The following is a 13,132-nucleotide window of genomic DNA, read 5'->3' on the forward strand; positions in this document are numbered from 1 at the left end:
GGGGCAAAAATATACTAAAATTAACTTAACATAGTCGCGTATACTGAAATTAACTTAACATAGTCGCGTATACTGAAATTAACTTAACATAGTCGCGTATACTAAAATTAACTTAACATAGTCGCGTATACTAAAATTAACTTAACATAGTCGCGTATACTAAAATTAACTTAACAGAGTCGCGTATACTAAAATTAACTTAACATAGTCGCGTATACTAAAATTAACTTAACATAGTCGCGTATACTAAAATTAACTTAACATAGTCGCGTATACTAAAATTAACTTAACATTGTCGCGTATACTAAAATTAACTTAACATTGTCGCGTACACTAAAATTAACTTAACATTGTCGCGTATACTAAAATTAACTTAACATTGTCGCGTACACTAAAATTAACTTAACATTGTCGCGTACACTAAAATTAACTTAACATTGTCGCGTACACTAAAATTAACTTAACATTGTCGCGTACACTAAAATTAACTTAACATTGTCGCGTACACTAAAATTAACTTAGCATTGTCGCGTACACTAAAATTAACTTAACATTGTCGCGTACACTAAAATTAACTTACATTGTCGCGTATACTAAAATTAACTTATATTGTCGCGTTTACCTTCAATAATCCTAAAATTAATTTATATTGTCGCCCAAAAATTCATTATCAACTGTTAACATATTTGGAGCTGTAAGGCTGTTTTACCCTAGGGGTAGGATTGCACTTTGCGATACCCCATAAACTAACAATGGTTTCTGACTAATTAGACCACGGGGAGTTCGAAAAATATAGTGAAAAAATTCTAAACCCGCCGCAAGTTGTTCAAAATTTCTGGAAAAATTTGAAATTGCATGTACTTACCACCATTAAGACCGCTGCGCGCCTAGACGCGTTCTGCACTCAATCTTGAAACATTACTAGGGGGTAAACATAATAACAAGGACTCGCGACTAGGGTTCTAAATCGGTAAATTACCATGGTAATTTACACGGTAATTTACCAGGGTAACTGTAATTTACGATTTTCTCTGGTAAATTACGATAACGGTAATTACCCTGGTCATTACCGTGATTACCACGATGGTAATTTACCACCGAATTCTCATTTCTTTCTCTTGGAAAATTATCTAAAAGCTCCATATTTTGCTCTATCCGCGCATGCACACATATTTCTTCTCATGAGGCATGAGTAAGTCAAACAAGATCGAACGGCAAGCGTGGGAAAATTTTGATAAAGGAAATGAAGTTTTATTTTCTCGTCTATAAGAAGAAAGTGGATGTTGCTGTTCAAAAGAATTTTGAGTTGCAAACATCGAAACTCGGTGTTTAAACAATGTACGATACTACGCTATAAAAATTATAGCTGTGTTCAAGTGACATTTTTATTTTTCATTATTTAGCTTAAAAACGATCAATATAATTTATTTTTGAATTTTCGTAAATTACCATGAACTGTAATTTACGCGGTAAATTAAGGCGTAATTTACCATTTTCCAAAATTACCGTAATTTTCAAACCCTACTCGTGACGGAAATACAGCTATGCAATTTTAAACACCCACTGAAACATTTACAATTCTCATACCAGGATAGAAAAATATTTCAAGAAAACTCCAATTTTAAAAATAAACAACGATATTTTGGTAAAATGCGTAAATTATTTCAGAAGGAAATGGAGATAAAAAACATTATTTTGGAGAAGGCGTAATATTATTTGGGAAACTTACTAAATGTAAACATCAGTATTTAGGAAAATTCATAATATTATTTGGGAAGTAAATGAAGATAAACAACAAAATTTTGGAAAAGGCGTAATATTATTTGGGAGGTAAAGGAAGATAAACGACAATATTTTGGACAAGGCGTAATATTATTTGGGAGTTAAATGAAGATAAACAACATTATTTTGGAAAAGGCGTAATATTATTTGGGAGGTAAAGGAAGATAAACGACAATATTTTGGACAAGGCACAGTATTATTTTGGAAGTAAATAAAGATAAACAACAATATTTTGGAAAAGGTAAAATATTAGTTGGAAAGTAAATGAAGATAAACAACAATATTTTGGAAAAGGTGTGATATTATTTGAAAAACTAAATAAATGTATACAATATTTTGGAAAGGTATAATAGTGTTTGGGAAGTAAATGAAGCATTTTTCTGAAATATTTTTCCCAAATACAATTACGCCTTTTCCAAATTTTTGATGTTTTTCTTTATTTACTTCCCAAATAATATTACGCCTTTCCAAAATTTTATTATTTATCTTCATGTACGATCCGAAATAATATTAAACCTTTTCCATAATATTGTTCTTTAGCTTCATTTACTTCCCAACTAATATTTTACCTTTTCCAAAATATTTATGTTTATCTTCATTTACCTCCCAAATAATATTACGCCTTTTCCAAAATATTATTGTTTATCTTCATTTATTTACTTCCCAAGTAATATTATACCTTATCCAAAATATTGATGTATACATTTATTTTGTTTCCCAAATAATATTACGCCTTTTCCAAAATCTTTTTGTTTATCTTCATTTCCTTCCGGGAATAATTTACGCACTTTACCAAAATATCGTTGTTTATTTTAAAATTGGAGTTTTCTTCAAATATTTTCTATCCTGGTATGAGAATTGTAAATTCAGCGGGTGTTCAAAATTGCATAGCTATATTTCCGTCGCGAGTCCTTGTTATAATGTTTATCCCCCCCGTAATTATTAAAGATTGAGTGCAGAACGCGTTTAGGCGCTATTTTTTTCGAACTCCCCGTGGTCTAATTAGTCAGAAACCATTGTTAGTTGATGGGGTATCGCAAAGTGCAATCCTTCCCGTCCGGGCTCGTTAACTGAAAGGAACAATAAAAAAATCGCAACAAAATTTTGGTTTAAATTTACAACCTAAACACATGCGCTTGAAGGCCGCCATTACACAAACAGTGGTCCTGTGGTCCATGGCCTACAAGATATCTTTAGGGAGGTCTGAATATGAGATTCAGCGGACGATTAGCAGTTTCAAATGGCTACAAGAGGCCGCCTCTTTCGGTTTTTGGGTGAAAATGCCGGTTACATTAGCCTAATCACTGGCCTAACGGGCGTGATTTACTTATCAGAGGTAACTATGGTGTACTTATGGTTAAACTGCTATTAGCCAATAATTATGAACGTTTTAAGCGGTCAATAAGAATCGACTAAAAAATTGTGTAATCCGCGAGTAGGAAAATGTTATACTAGATATTAAAATTTATGACCAATTTAAAACTAGATAAATAACCGGGAAAATCCGATGAGAATACCCGGGTAGGGTCGGGTCGGAAAACCCATATTAAATCGGGGGCCAGACTCATCTCTATAATGCTTCTCACGTTTCTATGCCCTTTCAAACAAGTTAAAGTTTCCATGTACGTCGTTAAAGCAAATAAATTTCTATTTAGAATAAATCTACTTTACTCACTTGAACAACAGTAAAACCCACTAGTAAACTTTTGAAGGCAACAGTACAAGTACTCCAGAAGAGACGAGCCGTTGCTCGTTGGTGAAATGAAGAAACTGAATGATGCCAGTGGACGTTTCGCCATAATGTAGTAAAAACGCGTGGTAAATATATCCCTTTATAAAATCTGCAGTGCCACCTTAGCTAGACCAAGCACTAGGATTTACAGCTTCAATAGTAGTTATTAATGTAATAGAAGTGCAACTCTATACGAGAGCCGAAGCTGTTAGTTAAAAGACTCCTTCAGTTCACAATAAAAAAACTGGTTTCAACGTTGTAAAACAGGGACAATTGGCCTCAGGCCCTGGGGCTCTACATCGCGGTACGGGACTTACAAACAAGGCGAAATTCATTATTTCCAGTAAGAATTTAAAAATGACTGCATTCCTCTACATAACCCTTCTTCGATACGCTTTACAATCCCTTTAAAAGCCAAGCTATATGCTGAACTTCATAACCGTGACGCAATTTTAGAAATATTCACTTTTACCCGTCCCCTCTAACTTCAAAGTATCCATGAGCAAACGTACATTTTCTATTTATTCACGGTCTTTCGATGTTTTTGTCCATCCACAGGGGTCCTACTCCTCCCTGATATAAGAAAGGTGCCTTTTCAAACTTTTACAAATAAGAACACCAGGAGCCTGAAAGCAGTTCGAGGTCAAAGGTGGATTTTTGGTAGTTTATCCACGAGGCCTTTTGTAAGCTATGTGGCCAAACTTTCCACTTCCCTACCGAATCGCCAAAACAGTACACGTGCAGAGATCAATCCGTAGGGCTGATACCGAGTCACATTTTTTCACTAAAAATCTGTTTTTTTTTCAAATTTGGCTACTAAAAATATTTTTTTTCTAATTTTGGAGTCTTTCGGTCTTATTTATTTTCTCGACCACTACGTAAATCGTCATGTATTTAAATCGCACAGCTGGATGACGATTTAAACCTAAAAATAGCGAGATCACATTTGATTATACTCCAGAATCGTGGAGCTCGCTTCCATCGCTCAATAAATGCTTAACATGATACTTTAAAATAATCCAATTTAATGTTTTGATTTATAACGACAACAATTACTTTGCATTCTAAGTTGTGCTCCAAGAAGGCTTATAGACCAAGACTTAAAAAGATTGACCTAGAACATTTGAACATAAAGGTGGAAATTGGTACAGTCGCCGCAATTAAAAACTTTCTCTCTCGCGACGTCTTGATTCAACTAGAGTGGGATATAGACCGAGTGGGGAAAGGTAAAGCCCAGCCCAGGACTCCAAAATTCATAATAAATGGTTCCGTAAATCTGTTGTAAGAGATAATAATGAATAAAGGATCTGATATTTTCGTTTATTTCCAATAGACACAATTCACTTATACTTGTAAAATCTATCGGGAAAGACTTTTTCGTACTTAGCAGTGGCGAGCGACATTCTTAATATTCCGTGACGCAATGACCCGCTCGCTAATCAACCTTCGTGAAGTTTACTCGAACAAATGAATTTTTCCTATTTATTTACGTTGATTTCCTCTGGGAGACAAAAGGAGTTCGAAAAGTTAATTATTGTTCGGAAAATGCAAGCGGGGAGAAAGTTAATTTTGATAGAAGTATAATCGCGTTTATATAAGCCATAGAGAATGATTAAAAAAATCAATAGCAGACTATTACAGTCACGAAGTAAATACGTGACATCTTAACATTGACTAGAAAGTTTAAACAACGCTTCAGAGAAAATTAACGCGAAAGAATATATAGCCCTAAATATCACGACGGCCTAAACAATGCTTTGGTCCCATTGAACCGAATTCCCATTCGACGGAACGCCTTTTTTGTGGTGTCCCATTCGACCGAACGTAGCCAAAAGGTGCGATTTTATTATAGTCCCATTGGACCGAAATTCTATTGAACTGGAAGAAGACATCCTGTGTGGCTTTGCATTAAATATATTTTTAATTAATAGGAAAATCTTTTCGAAAAGGTGGCAGCTAATTAATAGGAGAATATTTTAGAAAAGGTGGTAGCTAATTAAAAGGAGAATATTTTGGAAAATGTGGCAGCTAATTAGTAGGAGAATGTTTTGAAAAAGGTGGTAGCTAATTAAAAAGAGAATATTTTGGAAAAGGTGGTAGCTAATTAAAAGGAGAATATTTTGGAAAATGTGGCAGCTAATTAGCAGGAGAATGTTTTGAAAAAGGTGGTAGCTAATTAAAAAGAGAATATTTTGGAAAAGGTGGTAGCTAATTAAAAGGAGAATATTTTGGAAAATGTGGCAGCTAATTAGCAGGAGAATGTTTTGGAAAAGGTTGCAGCAAAATTAATAGTAGAAGATTTTGGAAAAGGTGGCAGCTAATTAATAGGAAAATCTTTTGGAAAAGGTGGCAGCTAATTAATACGAGAATGTTTTGGAAAAGGTGGTAGCTATTTAAAGGGAGAATATTTTGGAAAAGGTGGTAGTTAACTAAAAGGAGCATATTTTGGAAAAGGTGTCAACGAATTATTGGAACCAATCCAAACCTGACCTAACCTAACCTAACCTAACCTAACCTGACCTAACCTAACCTGACCTGACCTGACCTAACCTAACCTGACCTGACCTAACCTAACCCAACCTAACCTAACCTAACCCAACCTAACCTATCCTAACCCAACCTAACCCAACCTAACTTAACCTAACAGAAACTAACATAGCCTAACCAAACCTAACCTGACCTAACCTGACCTGACCTGACCTAACCTGACCTGACCTGACCTGACCTGACCTGACCTAACCTAACCTAACCCAACCTAACCTAACCTAACCTAACCCACCCGAAACCAAAATATTAAAATTTTAATTTAAAACTTAAAGACATTGATGAAACTACCATTAAGACTGTACTTCATTTTAAGCACAATTTCTTTATCAATTCTATATATCTTTTGCATTGAAAGGAAAGAAAGTGAGCGATTTAATTAGTATCACGAAACATTCACTTTTAATATTATTAACATACCTTTCGGAGATTCGAACCAACAACCTATCGCTTCGCAGTTCAACATCGTATCCACTACACCAGCGAATCGCTGACGTCTTCAGTGTTTCAAGTTATATTCATGTATTTTTTAGGGGCATATTCGGACGATTGGGATTTCGGTCCATCGGGAATATAGCCATTGGGCTGGAAATCTAAAATCATTGCGGGATATGCGGTCGAATGGGATTTCGGTCCATTGGGAATTCTGTTGAAAGGAACGATACCTAAACAATAAGTAAGGGTAGAATGCATTTGATTAAAATGTACCTCTTTCGTTTCATTTCTGCCCGCAGCTTGGTTTTATTGTTCAATTATTTTAGGACGTACCAGGTAGCGTGACTCTCAATCTATACAGTTGATGGTAAAACTGGGAGAGCAAACACTTTGTCGATTAAAAATATATAATAACTGTACGGTATGCATGAGCGAGGAAGTTAAGATTAGTGTTCACTAGCCTATTATAAAACTGTCAGTCCTGAGTGCTTGACTTGACTATGAACGTCCAGTCAAACTCAAATTGCTTTCCCCTCATTTTCATGCAAATCATAGAGGAAGCTGTAGTTAGTTATATCACAAACAGATTCCGTACACCTTTGCACCAACGCATGCCACAAACTTGTGCACCAACACATGACATAAACTTGTGCACCAACACATGTCATAAACTTGTGCACCAACACATGTCATATACTTATATAGTTTAATTACCAGCCATCGGAAATCTAACTTAATTATCTTCCATCGGTAATCTGGCTTGATCACCAGCCAACGGTAATCTAGCTTAATAAGCCGCCATCGGTAATCTAGCTTAATTTCCTTTGATCGGTAATCTAGCTTAATTTCCTTTGATCGGTAATCTAGCTTAATTTCCTTTAATTGATAATCTAGCTTAATTACCCGCCATCCGTAATATAACTTAAATTTCTATAATCGTTAATCTGGCTAAATTACCCGCCATCGGTTATCTGGCTTATTTTCCTTTAATCGGTAATCTAGCTTAATTTCCTTTAATCGGTAATCTAGCTTAATTTCCTTTAATCGGTCGGTAATCTAGCTTAATTACCAGCCATCGGTAATATAGCTTAATTACCAGCCATAGGTAATTTAGCTTGATTAGCAGCCATAGGTAATTTAGCTTGATTACCAGCCATCGGTAATCTAGCTTAATTACCTGCCATCGGTAATCTTGCTTAATTTCCTTTAATCATTAATCTAGCTTAGTTACCCACCATCGGTAATCTAGCAAAATTTCCCGCCATCGGTAATCTATTTTAATTTCCTTTAATCGGTAATCTAGTTTAACTTCCTTTAATAGATAATCTGGGTTAATTACCAGTAATCGGCAATCCGGGTGAATTACTAGTAATCGGCAATCTATGTTAATTACCAGCAATAGGTAATCTAGTTTAGTTACCTATAATCCGTAATCTACTTTAATTAAGTATAATTTTTAATGTAGTTTTATTACCTGCAATCAGTAACCTTGCAAAATTACCTGTAATAATTAATTTATATTAATTACCTGTTATCGGTAATATAGTTTACTTTCCTGTAATTGGTAATCTAATTTAAATTCCTTTAATGGGTAATCTAGTTAATTTCCTTTAATCGATAATCTAGTTTGCAATTGGTAAGCGGTTGGTAGCTTAATTCACCATCGGTAGGCGGCTGGTAACTTAATTCACCATCGGTAGGTGGCTGGTAACTTAATTCACCATCGGTAGGCGGCTGGTAACTTAATTCACCATCGGTAGGCGGCTGGTAACTTAATTCACCATCGGTAGCCGGCTGGTAACTTAATATTTTAGTAAGGGAGTCCTTTGTCAACTTAATATTTTAGTGAGGGAGTCCTTTGTCAACTTAATATATTAGTAAGGGAGTCCTTTGTCAACTTAATATATTAGTAAGGGAGTCCTTTGTCAACTTAATATATTGGTAAGGGAGTCCTTTGTCAACTTAACCTGTCAGCACACAAAGCCTAGGTCCCCTTGGTGGAACCGCCACGAGAATTGGAGAAATAGCTTTGAACGTGCTTACATCATAAACTGACTTTGTACAGCGAATATCCATACTGAAATATCGCAGATTGGAATGGTTTTGAAAATTTAAAATTAAACACACTTAAACTTAAATAAAATCAATGAAACTCCCTTAGCGTCTACTACAATGTTGTACCTTTCATTTAAGACCGCTTTCAAAATTAACAAACTTATAGTTTTTCTAAAACACAAGTATTCAATTTGTTTTTTTTTTTTTTTCAAAAGTTCCTATGTTTGAAAAAATTTCCAGTTTTTGGTAAAAAGGTGTGATTAATTTTATTGAAATGAAAACCACCCTTAGCAACTTAATTTTTGGAAAACAGAACCTTTTTGAACGCAAACCCAACCATCTTTGATCACAAAACCGACCATTTTTACACGGAGTATCGACGGTTGACACGTTTTTAGCCACATCGTATATATACGACGAGGCTATTAGTTTCACTGGGGCCGTAGTAGTAGCAGGGAGTAAGGAACGTTAGAGGGAGTATTAAAGTGAATAGGCGCGTTCGTTAGATTTGTGGCTAAAATCGTCTCTCTCTGGCGCTGACTCGGGGACTCAACGCGGTGTCCGCGCGCATGCGTCAAATTTAAAAACCGTCGTGCATCTGTTTTTTAACGAGGTATTTTTCTGTTCTCGCCGTTACGGCAAGCCCGGCCGCCGGCGGCTCGAGATGCGCCGCTCGGCCTCAGCCGATGATATCTAACCAAGGCTTAGTGTAGTTTTCGTGTCTAATTTTATTCTCAGAGCTATATTTATGTTGAAATTTAAAGAAAATGTTATAATATTTAGTTGAAGACTTGGTAAATGTCTCAAAAAATTTCGAAACTTGAGCTTTAAAACGTTGAATATTTTATAACGCCTACCGAACGTTACCGCAAATTCGCCTTCCGGGCTTCCCGGTTATCTCGACGGCGGGTCGAACAGAGTGAGTGGGGCAGCAGTCGATGGAAGCGGAAGCTGGCGCTGGCTGCAGAGAGAATTTTTAAATTCTCTCTGCTGGCGGTAGTAAACGACGTCACTCGCGCCTGCGCGTTAGCAAAAATTGAGGAACGGAGATAAAAATTCCTACCCCCCACTTTCTTTACCATTTGCCACTGTATGACGGTTTTTTTAGCATTAGATCAAAACTCCCTCTAACGTTCCTTACTCCCTGGTAGTAGTGCCATAGTCCCACCTTTGGCAGTATCGTTCGTCATTTTTGAACGACGCTAGAAAAGATTTTCTTCCTTATAGTCGACTATTCAATTCCCAGGTGGACTTCTAAATAGGGATGAACCGGTACCGATACCATATCGGTATCGGCACCGATACTCAGGGTTTCCCGATAGTATCGGATCGGTTGGTTCGATACCGATACTAAACCGATACTCGTTTAAAATGAGTTTTATGTCGCTACATGACATTTTTAGGTGTTTTCGTAACGTAATGATGGTGATAAAATCTCATTTCTATGAATTTCAATCGTGACGAGTTCTCATTTATATAAAAAGTACCTGAATTCAGTTTATCTAACAACTAATAAGCGAAAATCTTTCTTAGTACGCGCCTGTAGGGATGAACCGATACCATATCGGTATCGGTTCATGTTGGTACCGGTATCGATCGGTATCGTGTTAAGCCTGGTATCGGCCATCTCTACTTCTAAATTTAATTTAATGGAGAAATCTCTTTCGAGGCCGGGTCAGGATTTGAACCCCGGCCCAACCGCCCACAATGCAAGCACGCTATCCAAATAGCCAAGAAGCTTTCGTATGATATACAAGATTTTTCGTTAACGGAAGGAATGGGTGAAGAAATGGAGAGAAACCAGTTCTTCGGTACCATAAGTATATGGAGCAGTGTATGGTATAAATTTACATTCAGTATCATAAGTATATGGTACAAGTTTATGGTATAAGTTTACATTCGGTATCATAAGTATATGGTACAAGTTTATGGTATAAGTTTACATTCGGTATCATAAGTATATGGTACAAGTTTATGGTATAAGTTTACATTCGGTACATTCGGTATCATAAGTATATGGTACAAGTTTATGGTATAAGTTAACATTCGGTACATTCGGTATCATAAGTATATGGTACAAGTTTATGGTATAAGTTTACATTCGGTACATTCGGAATCATAAGTATATGGTACAAGTTTATGGTATAAGTTTACATTCGGTACATTCGGAATCATAAGTATATGGTACAAGTTTATGGTATAAGTTTACATTCGGTATCATAAGTATGTGATAGAAGTTTACGTTCGGTATCATAAGTATATGGTATAAGTTTACATTCGGTATCATAAGTATGTGATACAAGTTTACATTCGGTATCATAAGTATATGGTATAAGTTTACATTCGGTACATTCGGTATCGTAAGTATATGGTACAAGTTTACATTCGGTACATTCGGTATCATAAGTATATGGTACAAGTTTATGGTATAAGTTAACATTCGGTATCATAAGTATATGGTACAAGTTTATGGTATAAGTTAACATTCGGTACATTCGGTATCATAAGTATATGGTACAAGTTTACATTCGGTATCATAAGTATATGGTACAAGTTTATGGTATAAGTTTAAATTCGGTATCATAAGTATATGATATAAGTTTACATTCGGTATCGTAAGTATATGGTACAAGTTTACATTCGGTATCATAAGTATATGGTACAAGTTTATGGTATAAGTTTACATTCGGTACATTCGGTATCATAAGTATATGGTACAAGTTTATGGTATAAGTTAACATTCGGTACATCACAATGGTTAAAACATGTATCTACCTGGGCTCGAACCTGGGACTTTCCATGTGTGAGGCGGACGTGATAACCACTACACCATAGATACATGGTAATACTGAGTTTTCCAAGAGATCTAGCTAATTAAAGCGCCCAATCACGATGGTCAAAACATGTATCTACCAGGGCTTGAACCTGGGACCTTCCGCGTGTGAAGCGGACGTGATAACCACTGCACCATAGATACGTGGTAGCACTGAGTTTTCCAAGAGATCTAGCTAATTCTTATGTCCAATCACGATGGTCAATACATGTATCTACCAGGCCTCGAACCTGGGACCTTCCGCGTGTGAAGCGGACGTGATAACCACCACACTACAGATACGTAGTAGGACTGAGTTTTCCAAGAGATCTAGCTAATTATTATGTCCAATCACGATGGTCAAAGCCCTACTTCTGTAATTAACTAAAATTAACATACTTAGACTTAATTGTTTTGATCAAACTGGCTGATAGCACACCCTGAATACTTAATTGTTAATTTAAGATAATTCCGAAAAGTAACTTCGATGTTGTTTTTAAGTTAGCGGTGGGGAAAAATCACGAAAAACCCATGTTAATCTCCATAGGAAATTAGCAAAAGCGGGTGAATATTACTTTAACGTTACAAAACGGTATCAAGTCATATCTACAAGGGCCTACCGGCCCTGTAGAAATCAAGACATTTTTGACTAATTAATAACGTACCAATCGCTCACCCCAATAGTGAAAGTGAGACGATTCCAGGATTAAAAAGAGTGTCAACCTGTTTCCATAACCATAAACGACTTGTTAATAACCTAGCAATAAATAAGTTTTATATTCTAGAGGTCCGGTAGGCCCTTCTAGATAAGAATCCCCACCCTCTAGAAGGCAGGAGGCATTTGTGGGCGGGATTTATAAGTGCACTTATAAACCCCGCCCACTAGCCTTTGCCAAGCCAAAACTGGAGTTCGTAAGGAAAGTCAACTTGTAGGGGACACGCTGGACCCGCGCTTTGCTTTAAATTACCAACCGCCTACCAATGGTGAATTAAGTTACCACCCGCGTACCCATGGTGAATTAAGTTACCATCCGCCTACCCATGGTGAATTAAGTTACCATCCGCCTACCAATGGTGAATTAAGTTACCATCCGCCTACCAATGGTGAATTAAGTTACCATCCGCCTAAAAATGGTGAATTGAGTTGCTATGAGTTTACCGATGGTGAAATAAATTACCAACCACCTACCAATGGTGAATTAAGTTACCACACGCCTACCAATGGTGAATTAAGATACCACTCACTGTTGGTATATGCCTTTTTGGCTTATGATATATTTGACAATATGTATACCTGCCTGATTGTCCACCAACGACTTTAAAGTCCCCCTTTAAACTCAGTCAAATAAAACATTTTTTAAGTTCTATATTTATATTTTCACAACGATAATCCACTAGAATAAACAAAGGTCGAGACCAGGCCGGGACCCCGAAAGGTACGGGCCCCGGGAAAATGGACCGATTTGCCCCCTCTCTCGACGGCCCTGAGTATTCGGCCCTATAAGAAGAATAAAATGGACAGAAAATGGTTGATAGCTGTTTAAAACAAGACGACCCAAGGGCTCGTAATAGTAGCCACATCGTACGAGTGAATAGCCCCTCTATACCCTACCCTAATGAGTGGATAAACCCTCTATGCCCTCCCCTAATGAGTGGATAACCCCTCTATACCCTACCCTAATGAGTGGATAACCCCTCTATACCCTACCCTAAAGAGTGGATAACCCCTCTATACCTTACCCTAATGAGTGAATTTTCAATGCTTAAATGAT

At 36.6% G+C, this 13,132-nt stretch overlaps 2 non-coding genes across 2 annotated transcripts; both read right to left on the reverse strand.

Annotated features, from left to right (window-relative positions):
- Positions 1-11,452: 11,452 nt before the first annotated feature.
- Positions 11,453-11,525, reverse strand: TRNAV-CAC (transfer RNA valine (anticodon CAC)). Its single transcript has one exon. It is a non-coding gene; the product is annotated as a tRNA-Val (tRNA).
- Positions 11,526-11,590: 65 nt separating this feature from the next.
- On the reverse strand, positions 11,591-11,663 carry TRNAV-CAC (transfer RNA valine (anticodon CAC)). The gene has a single exon. It is a non-coding gene; the product is annotated as a tRNA-Val (tRNA).
- Between the last annotated feature and the right edge of the window lie 1,469 nt (positions 11,664-13,132).

The sequence above is a fragment of the Phalangium opilio genome, unplaced genomic scaffold (genome assembly GCF_054372755.1).
Source record: "Phalangium opilio isolate 3A_F unplaced genomic scaffold, DU_Popi_V2 ptg000017l_1, whole genome shotgun sequence".
NCBI lineage: Eukaryota > Metazoa > Arthropoda > Arachnida > Opiliones > Phalangiidae > Phalangium > Phalangium opilio.